This window comes from Ixodes scapularis, unplaced genomic scaffold, assembly GCF_016920785.2.
Source record: "Ixodes scapularis isolate PalLabHiFi unplaced genomic scaffold, ASM1692078v2 PGA_scaffold2__306_contigs__length_199485367, whole genome shotgun sequence".
Lineage (NCBI taxonomy): Eukaryota > Metazoa > Arthropoda > Arachnida > Ixodida > Ixodidae > Ixodes > Ixodes scapularis.
The window spans coordinates 114,771,266-114,786,078 of NW_024609857.1; positions in this window are offsets into that span (position 1 = coordinate 114,771,266).

Consider the following 14,813-nt stretch of genomic DNA (forward strand, 5'->3'; position numbering starts at 1 on the left):
TTGGTTGTGTCGTCTTCTTTTTTATATTGAATACTCGTTTATACAAGTGCCGCAAACAGATGGCACCAATAGACCCATTTCATCAAACGGTCGGCGCATGCATGAAGTCACCGTCACTTTATTCTATAGGTACATATGGAGCACGCGCGGAGCAGCGCTGGGGTTCTTCCACTGTGCAGAAAGGCTTCTCTGATGCATTGCGGCGGAAGTGTCGAACTGAACCCGAGACGAAAAATATTAACACCGAAATTTGAGACAGACGCCGTCTGTCCTTTTTTTTTTTTTTCTTTTTTGTACCTCTTACTGTTTTAAATCTTTTCCATCCCATTGTCAGGGTGTGTTGCATCACGTTTATAGATAATATTTTCGGCGTCGTGATTTTTATTGTCATTCTTGGAAAGTCGACTGCTCTCCGGATTTTGAATTCGTCTATTCTGTGTTTGATCATTACGCAGAAAATAATGGATGTGTATTCCGAGAAAAAAGAAAGAAAGACACACACAAAATAATATTTTATGAAATAGTTTTATGTGCCATTACGACACGTGCTTATTCGGAGAGAAAAAAATTTAACCTAAAAAACTATAAAAATTTGGTAAACACTTACGCTACCCGTATGGTGAAACAGTGCCACAGCTGACGTTGGTCGTCGGAGCCGCAAAGTTGTCTTATCGGAGCAGATGGACTAAATGAACGGTAAAGGTGTGTTCGCACAGCGAACGAATTAAGGGAACCAGGTCCACGGACCAGAGAAATGAGCGTATCACGTGAACTTGACGTCATTACCAAAAGATCCGCAGGTCCCTGGTTAATCCGCGAACCTGGCTATAAATGCCATGGTTACCGTGGATCGAAGTGAGGACTGCAAGTCCGAGCTCCTATGGTATATTCGGCTGGTCGCTTTTCAGCCTCTTGGAGCGCTCTAAAAAGCTGGTGAGCATTCGCCTGGTCGATGCCAGGCGCTCCAAGTATATTCGGCTGGTTCTTTCGGAGCGCTCTTGAAGCTCCGACCCTCGCCGTCCTCCGAATCGGAGCGGTTTGAGGCGCTCTGACTTGGAAGTGGGAGCGCGCGAGAGATCTGGCTGCCGACCGGTCACGTGACTCCAGCCACTCCGCCATCTTGCTTTTGTGTCGGAAGCGGACGGCGAGGACGCAACTACTCCGCAGAAAAACAGCCGTCAGTCTCGACGCCGTCACCGTTGTGTTGTGCTGCCCGAATTGAGGTGACATGTTGTTGAAACGAAGACGTTTAATGTTAGGGGTGGCACCGTGAGTGCTGCTGGCGAAGCTAGCTGACAGCGACAACACCAGCAGTTCGGACGACGACGACGAGGGCCGTGTTTACGAAGCGAAGTATGCCGAGTTGTTTGACGCACCTTGTACGGTGCCCAAGGTCAAGGCCTATGTTTCTATAGTGCGAACCTACTCGCACAAAGCGGTAAGAACAAAAGTACGAGAGTGTTCAAGCTGTAATGCTGTCTTTTTTATAGTTTCGCAGGAACTTCCGCTTGGCACGGCTGGCTTGCGATGACCGCGTTGACGGCTGCCATTTTTCAAGGATCGACGGATGGATGGATGACTGAATACTGCTGAACCCTTTGAATCCGAGAAGCAAAAGTTCCGCTAGAGGACGGCTCGCGCCGTTCTCTAGTGGCGCGGGCCACCCTCTATCCGCTCGGCTTGCAGCTCCGAAAAGTTGAGGAACGTTCGGCTGGGCGCGCCGATCCTCTCGCTCCGATGCGGAGGCGCTCCGGGATCTGGTAGCTCCGACTCGGATGATTGGAGCGCTCAAAAGTGACCAGCCGAATATACCATTAGCTTCGGTTGCTGCTTTCGCTGCACGTGCTTACAAACAAGGTTCGCACCTCTCAAAGTTGTGACCTTGCGCTCATAGCTTTCGCTGCACTCCAAGCGAAGAGAGAGCCACCACGCGGCGCACGTGACGCTCGATTTGCATCCTGTCAGCGTCTGGTCAGTCTGCCAGTGAAAAAAACGAAGATGAAGGGCCCCAGTGACGGAACGACGTTTTTTTTCAAATTTTATTCGTGAAAGAATTTCTTCATCTGCAGTGCCTTCTATACGGCCAGTATCAAACAACGATATAAAGTGCCAACTCTCGCCTCTGCGATGGAATGCAGTGGCTGCTTCTGCCGGCATGGGCCTTACAAACCAGGTGAGATGATTGAACGCTGACTGATTCTTTTGAGCCGCGCAGTTCTATTTCGCCGTTTAAACTTCTCTTATATTTCAATAGAAGTAATACGTTGCTTTGAAGAAGAAAAAAAAAAAGCGACTTATCGTGAAGCTAGAACAGAAAAATGCGAAAAAATATGGCCAAGTTCCTGGGGACGAGTATGATATGCGGAGGTTCTCCCGCGGCCTCTAGGCAGTGTTGCCAGATGGTCCCACCAAAAAACCGCCAAACGACTGGGAGGTATAGCCCAAATATAGCCAAAGCCGTAAAAAAATATAGCCCAAAATAGCCAACACTAAAATCAATGATTTTTAAGCCTTATATTGACAATTTCTCACACTCATACAATACACGTTACAATCTCTTTCAAGCCTCCGATGCACCACCTTTTGTGTACATTATGTTACTTGTAAATTAAAAGAAAAGCTTCAGAAGGATGAAAATCCGCACAAAACTGACCCTTCCTTTGGTTTTCAGAAGTACAAAACACACAAAGACAGCTTTATTGTGAAGCACGGGAGATATAATCCTACAGTAAAAGAACAAAATACAGAAGCAGAACAGTCAGAGCACTGGGTGTTTCAAACCAGAACCCCAATATCTCAGGTCCTTACCAATATCCCACCCGTCTCTTTTTCTCTGTGAAAAATATTAGTGTCACCCATTCAAGTTCACGCCATTTCTGATTGTGTTGCCCTGTCTTGGGGTGGGCAACGACTGGAAGGTAGTCAAGTGTTTAGCGGTGAAACTGCGGACTTCTCATCAAACCAATTGGGTGCCGAAGGATTCTCACAACGGGCACCAAAGCAGCATTTGGAGAGTTCAGTCTACGTCCGGGCAGAGCCATATCATATGAGTCCGGGTCAACGTTACGTCCGGGTTGAAGGCGGTCTACCGGGCCTGTGGTAATAGTGCAATCTGTTTGGTTTACTCCACTGCGCTGTAGGGAAAGAGACCCACTGATCTCCACTAGAGGGGAGACCGCTTGAACTCTGCAAGCATTGCTTCACTGCGCATTGTGAAAACCCCGAAGGTTGTAGAAGTTTGAAGCCTTTCTCCTCCCTTTCTCTCCTCTCGACTAGCAAAAAGAGAAACACTTTTTTTTTGGAAACTGAATAAAAGATCGAAAATTAACTGGCCGAACCTCAAAGTTCGGCGTCGAACTTGAGGTTCGACAAAAGATCAAAAATTAACTGGCCGAACCTCAAAGTTCGGCGTCAAACTTGAGGTTCGACGAAATTTCGCAGCATTCTTAGAAATAGCCCAAAATAGCCACATAGCCAACCACGAAATTTTGACGCCAACTAGAAAAAAAAGTAGCCCAGTTTGGCTATTTATAGCCGAATCTGGGAACACTGCTTCTAAGGGGGCTATGTTGCACGTTTTGGACTCCCAAAAGACTAAGGAGAAGGAAGTGACGCCAACAACGCTCTTTGGACGTTGATTGGTGGAGTCGCTGATGACGCGTAGCGTCGTGCTGCGAAGGCACGTTCATTCACACCTACGTCACTTCCTTCTCCCTAGTCGCCTGGGAGTCCAAAACGTGCAACATGTCCCCCCAGTTCGTGGGGCGCAACAGCCTGTGCTTCACTGGGCATGCACAAAAATCTACCGAGAAGATGAGGATCCTTATGCCGTGAGGTAACCCAAAGGCGATTTGACGACTCCTTATTTTACGTTGACGAGTTTTCGCGCACCGTTTCAGTTTATGAAACCCATTCACTCATGTGCGAAACAAGGCTGCCGATGCCTACCATAGTTATAGCTTTGCGCAGCACCGCTGGCTTTGAACTTAGCCGTGACGACGCTCTGCATATTTTGGCATTTGTTCGATCAAGTAGGTCCCGTTTTACTGAAATACGAAGTACACGCCGAGTGAAGCTGCTAACACTAGTAATTGTCAGTCACGTCTTGCAACAGAGTCACGCTCTATCCAGGCGATGCAATTGAAGTGAGCATGTTCAATCATACACGTTGCCTTTGGCAATATAAAGGTTTAAAGACGAGTCGGAAACGCATTTAGCAGCTGGCTTGGTGGAATAGCGGACGGGAAGGGGCTTATGATAGTCAAGAATCATGGTGAGAACTCATGAACTCCTTTTTACTTTACAGCTGTCCTGCGAAACAAATTCGGGATTGATTGCGGCTTAAAAAAGAGCATCCTGCATTGACACGCCTTACACGCATCGTGCTCAGCAACAGGTCTGAGTGACTAACCATTAGGCTTGCCTGAGAAGTGGCCAACTATAAAAAAAAGTTAGAGACAAATACTCTGCCTCCGGATAAGCGTTGCGCAATGATGCCTTCAATAAAATTACCGAAAACTTCGCAGCGAAGTTTTTTGATGATGTGATTGATCATTTTAAAAGAATAACGGCGGACTACATCTGAAAATTAAACAAACGACATTTTATTTGGTGTCAGATAGAGGTGTGTAACTAATTGAATGTCACCTAGACCTTGCGAAAGTAAATAGCTATGTATCCTATTCCACATAAATCATCATACTCCGCAAGCAATAAACAGGCTTAGGAACAAATATTGGGCCTACGAAGTGAAACCTATTTCACAGCATTTTATTCTTGAAAGCATTGAACATTTTCTGAAGTTACCATTTGCATGTATAATTTTGTAATCGAGTTCAATCAAAATAAACATTTCCAGATAGCGAGATGAATAGTCCTCTGATGAATCGAAATCGGAAAAGAAAACTAATTACATTCACCGGTTTTCCGAAATACAATGTATATTTCACGTTTCACTACCACTTTTGATTGCCATAAATGGCCACACGATTTCGGGTTGTGGTATTGGCACTCATTGTTACATCTGGCTATGAGGCTCCATACATGTGTATTATAATATCGCATGGTGCTTTAGGTAACTACTGTTGCATTCTGTGTTTAATATATTTTGCATTGGTGTTTGTTTTTTTCGAGGTCGGTTCCTGCATTGCAATATTAAGGGCCGGTTGCACCAACACCGCTTAGCGCAAAGCGCTAAGCAGTTTCGGTTTCGTTCGGTTGCACCAAAATCGCTTATCCCTAAACCTAGCACTAAACTACGCTTAACTTGAGCGCTCAACATTGGCCGCTTTGCTTTTGGTTGTTTCTTAATCCTGGATTTAAAACATGGCGGCTGGTTTGTCGCGGTCGACGCGGTGGACGAAATTGGTTGTTTCAAAGTGTTTTAGGCTACATCAGCGTGAAAGTCTCGACAGAATAACCTTCGATTGTGAAAAGGATGCAAAATATTGTCGCGTGAAGTGTTTATCGACCCCTGCTTTGAAGTTGGCTCTCCACTCTCAGGGCGTGTCAGCCCTAACCGAGATACGTACGGAGCTGTGGGGCTCACGGAGCTGTGGGGCTGTGGGGCCCGGATGTTCTACGCGTCAAACCTTCTATGCCGATTATTGCAGAAGCCCACGCGTGTACATGTGGGGCTTCGCGTGGCGAGCCAGAGTTAGTCTCTCCCCAGCGTTCGACTCTGCTCTTACGCCGACTTCGACGCCCGCGACGCTCTGTTATTATCTTTTGTACCCCTTTCATTTTTGGCACAAGTTCGCCTCATTAAACGTTTATCTGTTCCTCTTTATTTATTGTTCTTGTGGACACCACCCGTGACAATATAGACAATACACTAGAACTGCGTTTGGGAATTGGAGAAGAGTTCGAATATCGCGCGCCCAAGTTTGAAATCCAGGGAACGACGAAACTGCGTGTGTATGCATGAACCGTTCCCTCTCGTTGGTGTAGCTGCCTGAACGTCTAATGCACTGTTATTTGAGACAAACTAACACCGCCATCTGGACGATGAAGAGCACTTTAAAAAATTCCGCACTCAAACTTTCAAGCATGTAGCTCCACCTAATTTCGCGCCCGTGGTTTCGCCGGGTTAGCACCCACCTAGCAATATTCGTTTTATCACCCGAGAACCTTCCTGACACAATAAGCGAAAGAGCTTAGTTTTTATTGTTTCCATTATCAGCAGTCTCATATTTTTGTTTCTACGTCCCGTCATGGTATAACGTGACGACGTAGTGCCACGCGCGTTGGCGAGCAAGCGCGTGCGTGGCCGAGTGGTTGCCGCGCTTGACTGTCGCGTGGAAGGTGTAGGTTCGATTCCAGTGAGCGGACTGTCCTTTTATTTATTCTTTCAACTTGGCCTTCTAGTACGTTCGAGAGCATTCTCGTCTGATCGAGTTCCGAATGTCCTACACACCGAGAGCTCTACGCCAAACGATCCAGAAACTCACGAGGATACGTAAGGGATTCCGGAAGGCGAGCGGAGTCAGTTTCGCCCCAGCGTTTGACTCTGCTGTCACGCCGACTTCGACGCCCGCGACGCTCTGCTTTATTCTGTTTCCTTTTTATTTTTGGGCACAAGTTTGTCCCAATAAACGTTTAGTTTCTCCAGTTACTATCTCCACAACTCTTGTCATTCGTGACATATTGGTGGAGGTGCGGGGTATTTGCATTCTATGCCCTTGGACCGTACCCCTTCGAAAACGCGCCGGCAAGGTGACGTGCTCAGCCCTGGGAGGCTACCCTTCGCAGAAGACCAGACCAAGGCCCGGTCAAGTCGCCGTAACCAAGGCCTACCCCCGGAACTCGGACCCCTGCCGCAGAAACCAAAAAAGAAGACCGCGACGATGACCACTCCGCGCGTTGTTGTCTACCCGTCCCTGCCCGTACGCCCGCGTCCTTCCACGGTGAGCCTTATGAAGGCATCGAGGACTGGCTACAGCAGTACGAGCGAGTGGCCCAGTACAACCGATGGACGGACGAACAGCGCCTGCAGAGTCTTTACTTTGCGCTCAAAGGGACGGCCAGGCACTAGTTCGAGAATCGCGAGACTTCCTTGATCTCGTGGACCACCTGCAAGGATGCGCTGAGACGGACATTCGCCATCCAATATCTATGGGAGAAGGCCGAGGACCTTCTTCGAATGAGGACACAGGGACAAAACGAGACTACCACCAGTTTCGTCGAGGATGTTTTGCGCCTGGTCGCTCGCGCCGACCCTCAAGCCACCGACGAAAAGAAGCTGCGAATCCTAATGCGAGGTGTCAAGGAGAAGACCACAGAAAAGCGGCTCTTCGGTGGTCTTTTTCGCAACCCCCCATCCACCGTCGAAGACTTTGTCACGGAGGCCACGAACATGGAACGTGCCCTCCTCGCAAGAGCCACCCACTACGATCGGCACTCGAGCGTCGCTGCTGCTTCTGCATCGGGCTACGACATCAACCCTAGCATCCCTGGCCTTCGCGACATCATCCGCGACATCGTCCGGAAGAAGCTTATGAAGCTTCTATATGAAGCTTCTACCGACTGCTGAACGCCCGGCCTCAATCTCCATTGCCGAGGTCGTCCAAGACGAGGTTCAGCGAACGTCCCTACCAGATATCCCTGTCACCGTGGCCGCACCCGAAGAACCGACACTGACCTACGCCGCCATGGCCCGACGACCGCCGCAAGCTCACCGCCAGGTCACGGCACCACCCCGACGTGAACCTTTAGCGCCGCAGTTCTCCCGACGCCAGGAAGATCGGGCGCACGCCCACCCAGAACAAGCAGCGCCACGACAGACCGACGTATGGAGGACGGCCGATCGACGCCCGTCGTGCTCTCACTGCGGTGATGCCGGCCACATTTACCGTCGATGCCACTACAGACAACTGGGGCTGCGCGGATTCCACCCGAGCGACCCGCGCCCAAGACACGGCGAACGCCCTCGCGACATCGAGGAGTACCTCCGACGCTCCCCTCCCCAGTGTCGTCTCTCCGCCGGGAAGCCCGCTCCCCGTCGCCACTGCGTTCAGCGTCCCAAGCGCAACGACCCCGCCGAGAGAGCCTATCTCCCCTACGTCGCCGGGAAAACTAAGTACGGCAACGCCTGGAGGTGACGTTGCCGAAAACGACGGTAGCAAACAGCCTCCGAAAACGCCGGAGCGCTCCCACTCTCCCGACGCCCCGCATCGCACCTATGCCCCTGCAACGATGTCCAAGATACTAAACGTTGTTATCGACGGCCTCGACGCATCAGCACTCGTGGACACCGGGGCAGACTACTCAGTCTTGAGTGGGAGGCTCTCTCGCCGCCTGCGAAAAGTGACAACACCGTGAGATGGACCTCAAATACAAACCGCCGGAAGGCATCACATCACACCAGTCAGGAGATGTACCGCTCGCGTCAAGATCCACTGTGAGACGTGCCCTGTACAATCCGTCATTCAACAAGACTGTGCCAACGACGTTATTCTCGGCATGGACTTTCTGTGTGAATACGGCGCCGTCATCGACCTTGGTGAAAACAGATTGACGCTGCAGACGCCTGCTCCACCTTCAGAGAAACCGCAAACAGCGTCAGCCGCCGTCCGAGCCGTTGCCGACCACGTGAACCTGCCGCCGCGATCAAGTGTTGTCGTACCCGTTGTGACCGATGCAGCTACCTGCGGCAAAGTTGTTCTGGAAGGCAGCCTTCAATTGCTCCTGGGAAGAGGAATAGGCGTCGCAAAAGGAGTGACTAAACTTCAGGATGGGCGCACCGTGCTCCTCGTGACAAACTTCCGAGAAGAGAGGAAACACCTCACAAAAGGTGCCGCTGTGGGCCACATCGAGCAACTTCGGAACTCCGCCGAAATCGCCGCAATTTCTTAAGAATCATCGCCACCTCAGCAAGACATTATGCCGCCAGCGCAGCTTGACATTGACGCCAAGCTTCCAGGCGCGAAACGACGGCAGCTGAGTGACCTCCTCGCCGAATACAGCGACTGCTTCGCGACGTCGTCGAAGGTGCGCCAAACCACCGTTGCGAAGCATCGCATCGTCACCGAGGACGACGCATTCCTTGTGCACCAATCGCCGTACCGAGTCTCTATAAAAGAACGGGAGGTCATCCAACAGCAAGTGGAAGAAATGCTGAACGACGACATAATGCAGCCTTCAAGCATTCCGTGGGCCTCTCCAATCGTGCTGGTTAGGAAGAAGGACGGAACGCTTAGGTTCTGCGTGGACTACTGGCAGCTGAACGCGGTAACAAAGAAAGACGTCTACCCACTCCCCCGAATCGATGATATGCTAGACCGGCTGCACCACTATCGATACTTTTCATCGATTGACCTGAAGAGTGGCTACTGGCAGATCGAAGTCGACGAAACTTGAAAGGAACCGAGAGAAGACAGTTTTCGTCACGCCGGATGGCCTGTTCGAGTTCAAGATGATGCCTTTTGGCATATGCACGGTGCTGGCAACTTTCCAGTGTGTCATGGGCATGGTACCGGCAGGGCTGAAGTGGTAGAGCTTTCTCGTCTACGTTGACGACGTCGTAGTGTTTTCAAGTGACTTCGACGAGCACTTGCGGCGACTCCGAGCTGTTCTTCAAGCCATTCAGACCGCCGGACTCACACTCAAGCCGTCAAAGTGCCGGTTCGCCTATGACGAACTGAAGTTCCTATGCCACGTGGTTAGCAACAAAGGCGTACGCCCAGATCCCGAGAAGATTCGCGCCGTCGCGGCATTTCCAGCGCCGACAGAGAAGGCCATGCGAAGATTCCTTGGACTTTGCGCCTACTATCGACGCTTCGCTCGGGATTTCGCTAAAACTTCCGCACCGCTCACAAACTTCACGAAGGACGCCGAGAAGTTCGAATGGGCCGAGGAGCAGCAGCAGGCATTCGACGAGCTGAAACAACAACTCTAGACTCCTCCTGTCCTTGGACATTTCGATCAGGATGCGGAAAGCGAGATCCACGCGGACGCAAGTAACGCGGGGCTGGGCGCGGTACTGGTCCAAGTGCAAGAAGGTATCGAGCGAGTCATCGCCTACGCAAGTCGGACACTGTCCAAGGCGGAAAAAAATTACTCCACGACTGAGAAAGAATGCCTTGCGGTCGTCTGGGCAATCACGAAGTTTCGTCCGTACTTGTACGGGAGCCTGTTCCGCGTGGTGACGGACCACCACTCGATTTGCTGGCGTGTGAAGCTCAAGGACCCGTCAGGACGCCTCGCTCGATGGAGTCTCAGACTACAAGAGTTCAACATGACTATGGTCTACAAGTCAGCTAGGCCGCAAGCACAGCGACGCCGACTGCCTGTCCAGAAACCCCCGTCGAAACCCCTTCCGGCTGCAGCGACGACAATGACGACGAGCGCTTCCTAGGAGCAGTGAACACCGACAACATGTCACGACGTCAACGGTACTATCCTAAGCTGCGCGCATTAATCGAGCACCTGGAAGGGGGCGGGAGTACCGTGCCACGTGTCTCCGCACGAGTACTGCCGACCTTCGCAATTCGACAAGGTGTACTTCACAAAGAGAACTTTGGGGACAACAACACACCGCGGTTGCTGGTAATCCCGACCGACCTTTGAAAGAGATCTTTCAAGCATGTCACGACGACCCGACGTCCGGACGCCTCGGTTACAGCCGAACACTGGCCCGCATTCGAGAAAAGTATTACTGGCCAAAGCTCTCCAAAGCCGTCCACCTATACACCTGATCGTACCACGAGTGCCAGGGACGTAAGAAACCGCGGACGAAGCCGGCAGGTCTCCTGCAGCCGATTGCTCCCCCGACTGCACCGTTCCAGCAGATCGCAATGGATCTGCTTGGCCCTTTTCTGTCGTCAAAGTGGGGAAACCACTGGATAATCGTCGCCACAGGTTATCTCACGCGGTACGCCGAAACGAAAGCCCTTCCTTCAGGGACTGCTGTGGAAGTCGGCAAGTTCTTCATCGAGCCCATCGTCCTCCGGCACGGCGCTCCCGAAGTTCTGATTAAAGATCGCAGATCATCGTTCATGGCACAAATGACCCAAGAAATCCTCCGGCTCAGTCACACCTGCCGTCGTCGTACCACTGCGTACCACCCTCAGACGAACGGGCTGACGGAGCGACTCAACAAGACAATCGCCGACATGATTTCTGTATACGTCGGCGTAGAGCACAATACGTGGGACCAGGTGTTGCCCTACGTCACGTTCGCCTACAATACGGCGGTTCAAGAGACCACTGGATTCACACCTTTCCAGCTCGTACATGGTCGGAAGGTAACGACCATGCTAGACGCCCTGCTGCCACATGAGCCATCTGACAATGAGAGCGACGACGCCCAGGTGGTTTCTCAACGGGCCGAAGAAGTCCGCCAGCTCGCCCGACTCCTGATTCAAGACCAGCAACGTGTCGACGCATGCCGCTACAACCTTCGTCGCCGGGACGTCCAATTCCAGCCCGGAGACAGGGTGTAGGTCTGGACACCGATTCGCCGCCGGGGTCTCAGCGAGAAACTCCCGAAGCGCTACTTTGGACCCTATAAAGTGCTTCCTCGACTCGGGGATCTGAACTACGAGGTGATGCCCGACGGAACACGGACTTCATCACGCCGCCCTCCACGACCGGAAGTCGTCTACGTCGTGCGCCTCAAGCCGTACTACGATCGATAGGACTGTGAATTGTGTTTTGTAATACGCTCGATAAAATTGTGTTGTACAAGTCTAGGTAGTTTGCCGTTCCTTTTCTTTTTTTTTTTTGCTGTTTTTATGTTTTGGCACGTCGCATCGAGACGACGCGCTTTTGAAAGGGGGGGGGGGGGGGTGTAATGCAACGCGCGTCGGCGAGCAAGCGCGTGCCTGGCCGAGTGCTTACCGCGCTTGACTGTCGCGCGGAAGGTGTAGGTTCGATTCCCCCAGTCAGCGGACTGTCCTTTTATTTATTCTTTTAACTTGGCCTTCTAGTAAGCTCGAGAACAGTCTCGTCTGAATAGAGTTCCGAATGTTCTACGCACCGAACGTTCTACGCCGAACGATCCAGGAACCCACGGGGGTACACAAGGGATTCCGCAAGGCGAGCGGAGTCAGTTTCGCCCCAGCGTTCGACTCTGCTGTCACGCCGCCTTCGACGCCCGCGACGCTCTGCTTTATTGTGTTCCCTTTTTATTTTTGGCACAAGTTCGCCCCATTAAACGTTTAGTTTCTCCAGTTACTAACGTCTCATCACTTGTCATTCGTGACAGTATTGTCGCATGACGTCATGACATCACGTGACTCACGGTGCCACCCGACGTCATTAAATCTCGTGGTGTCACAGTGCACCGTGACTTGACATGACAGTGTGACGTCATGGTGTAAGCTGACGACAGGTACGAGGTGGTGTGGTCAACACTACCTAGACTAGGAGAAGGCCTCCGCACTTCTCCCCTCCTTCTCTCTGACGTCATCGCACCTTGCCCCAGAAATTTCAAAGCTCCTAACTATCTCGCCTCCCGACAGATGGCGCTAGCTGCGTCACCGTCGTACGCGAACCCGGGAGGGAAGCCGTCGCCATTTTTGCGGGTTGCTGACAGCACGTGCGTTGCTTGTTTTTCTGTCATCGTACGGCCGTTCCATGTTGCAGTGCTCGTTTTCGACGAACTTATTATGTTGACGAATGCATACTGCGACATGGGGCGGTGTTGTGTACCGAACTGTCGACGGAACTACGACAATGGTCCCAAAGTTCGCTCGTTTTCTTTTCCGAGAGACGTTAAGCGAAGAGCGGAATGGCAGCGGGCTGTCCGACGGCGCGACGTCGACGTGGGGCTGTTGAAGGACCCCAAGGTAAGCTGTATCCAGAGTGCGCCTTCCGAATGGCCAATATGTCTCGTAATTATCCCAAGAAATACTAATTGGTGTTTTGTTTCTTTCACGCGCAGGTTTGCGAGCGTCACTTCAAACCGGATCATCTGCGTACAACGTCTACGTATACGGACTGCGATGGACGAACGATTGAAGTTCCCATGAAGTAGACGCGGCTAACTCCAGACGCCTTCCCAGCCATTTTTCCTCACTGTCCTTCGTTTATCTCGGATGCGCGCAAGTCTCGAGAAGAGCCTGAAGTGAAAAGAAAGCAAACTGAAAATGAGCTACTCAAAAAAAAAAAAAAAAAAAAAAAACATTCAAGAGTCCCTAACAGCGTTTGAAGAAGAAGAAAAACAACACAAAGTTCACAATCTCTGTGAACTTGGTGTACAACAGCATGAGACGTGCCTCGTCTTCGCCCACATCGAACCGGCATTGCAAGCCCCTGAGCTGCTTGTGTCTGTGGTAGTGTCACAGGATCTCTCCGTTCGCGTGAATTTTAAGTACGCTCCGTTGGTGTCGGATGATGTGTGCATTCCTGGCGAAATCCGTGACGTTCGTGTGCTGGATAACCTCCTGGACGACGTGGAGCGCTCTATTGAAAAGAAGACCCATCAACAGGAGGACAAGGTAGGAAGAATGCTTGGACTGGCTTTCTCATTGCTCGGTGACATTTGTGACGATGAGTTGCATGATGATGAGAGGGCTGACGCACTGATCTTCCTGAAGGAACAGTGTAAGCTGCTGACAAAGAAGAGCGGAGGTGCGGGGTATTCTGCAGAGCTTTTGGTTTTTTGCAGCATATTGCACACAATTTCTCCGCACGCATACAAGTTTTTTCGACACAGCAACAAGCTTGTCTTGCCACATGACACAACCATCAAGCGAGTTTGTGCTGCTCTTGATGTTAGCCCGTCGCAGGAACAGTGCGAAGAAGGTTTTCTCAGGTACATTAAGCGCATGGCAAGCATTCTAAAGCCTCGTGAAAAAAACGTGACGCTCATGCTTGATGAGATACACCTTCAGCAGTTCTTCAGCCACCATCCAGATACGGTACTAAAGAACATTTTAAAACCGGCTGTCAATACGCTCCTGAAAAACTATGCTGCTCGCAGGAATGACACTATCATAAAAGAAAAAGGGTGCACAAAGCAAAAAAAGTTACTAGCGCTACAGTAAACTTTGCTAGTTGCCAGTTTACTCAAAAATAAAGCGAACTTCGGTAATGGGTAGTTTTTTTAAGCTGGCAGTTTCGGCATTTTGTTGCACAATGTGATTATGACTGTACCAAATGCTTAAAGTTCGTTCTTTAGGATGCTCTTCATACATTGTAATAAATGTACTAATGGCTAGTTTGTTTTGTTGTTAACGTTGCCAGTTTGGTATTTCTTTTTGTCGCACAATTTGATTATAGCTGTGAATATTACTGTACCAAATGCTGAAAGTTTCTTCGTTGTCATACCTTATTGATACATTGTTATGAATGATCAAGTGGCTTGGGTTTCTTTTTTCTTTTCTAAAGCTGGTTTGTTCAGGTTTTTTTCGTCGCACAATGTGGTTATGTCTGTCATAATGGCCGTACTAAGAGGTAAAAGTTCGCGTCTTCCTTGTGATACACTCTACTTATAGTGTAATAAATATTTTGCGAAGTAGCCGGGCCTTGTGTACCTTTCTTTTAATGCCATTGGAAGCAGTCACGACCGCCGTGATGAAGCGCAGCAGCAGTATATTCCATCTCCATGTAACCTAGTATTCGTTAGAAAATTTCCTATGCTATGCATCTATCGCGGCAATGCAGAAATAGGCGTTTTGCGCAACTCAAGTTAGAGCACTATATAGCTCCTTCGGAGCAGAGTAGCGCAATCTAGAACGCCGCCTCTCGGCGACTAGCGGCGAACGCCCGGAGGTTCCAACTGCGGTCAGAAAGGCATGGAGAACGTGTGAAAATCGTTGTTTCTTCAGTATTGTGGGAATGTACGGAATCGCAATCGTTTTTGACATAAT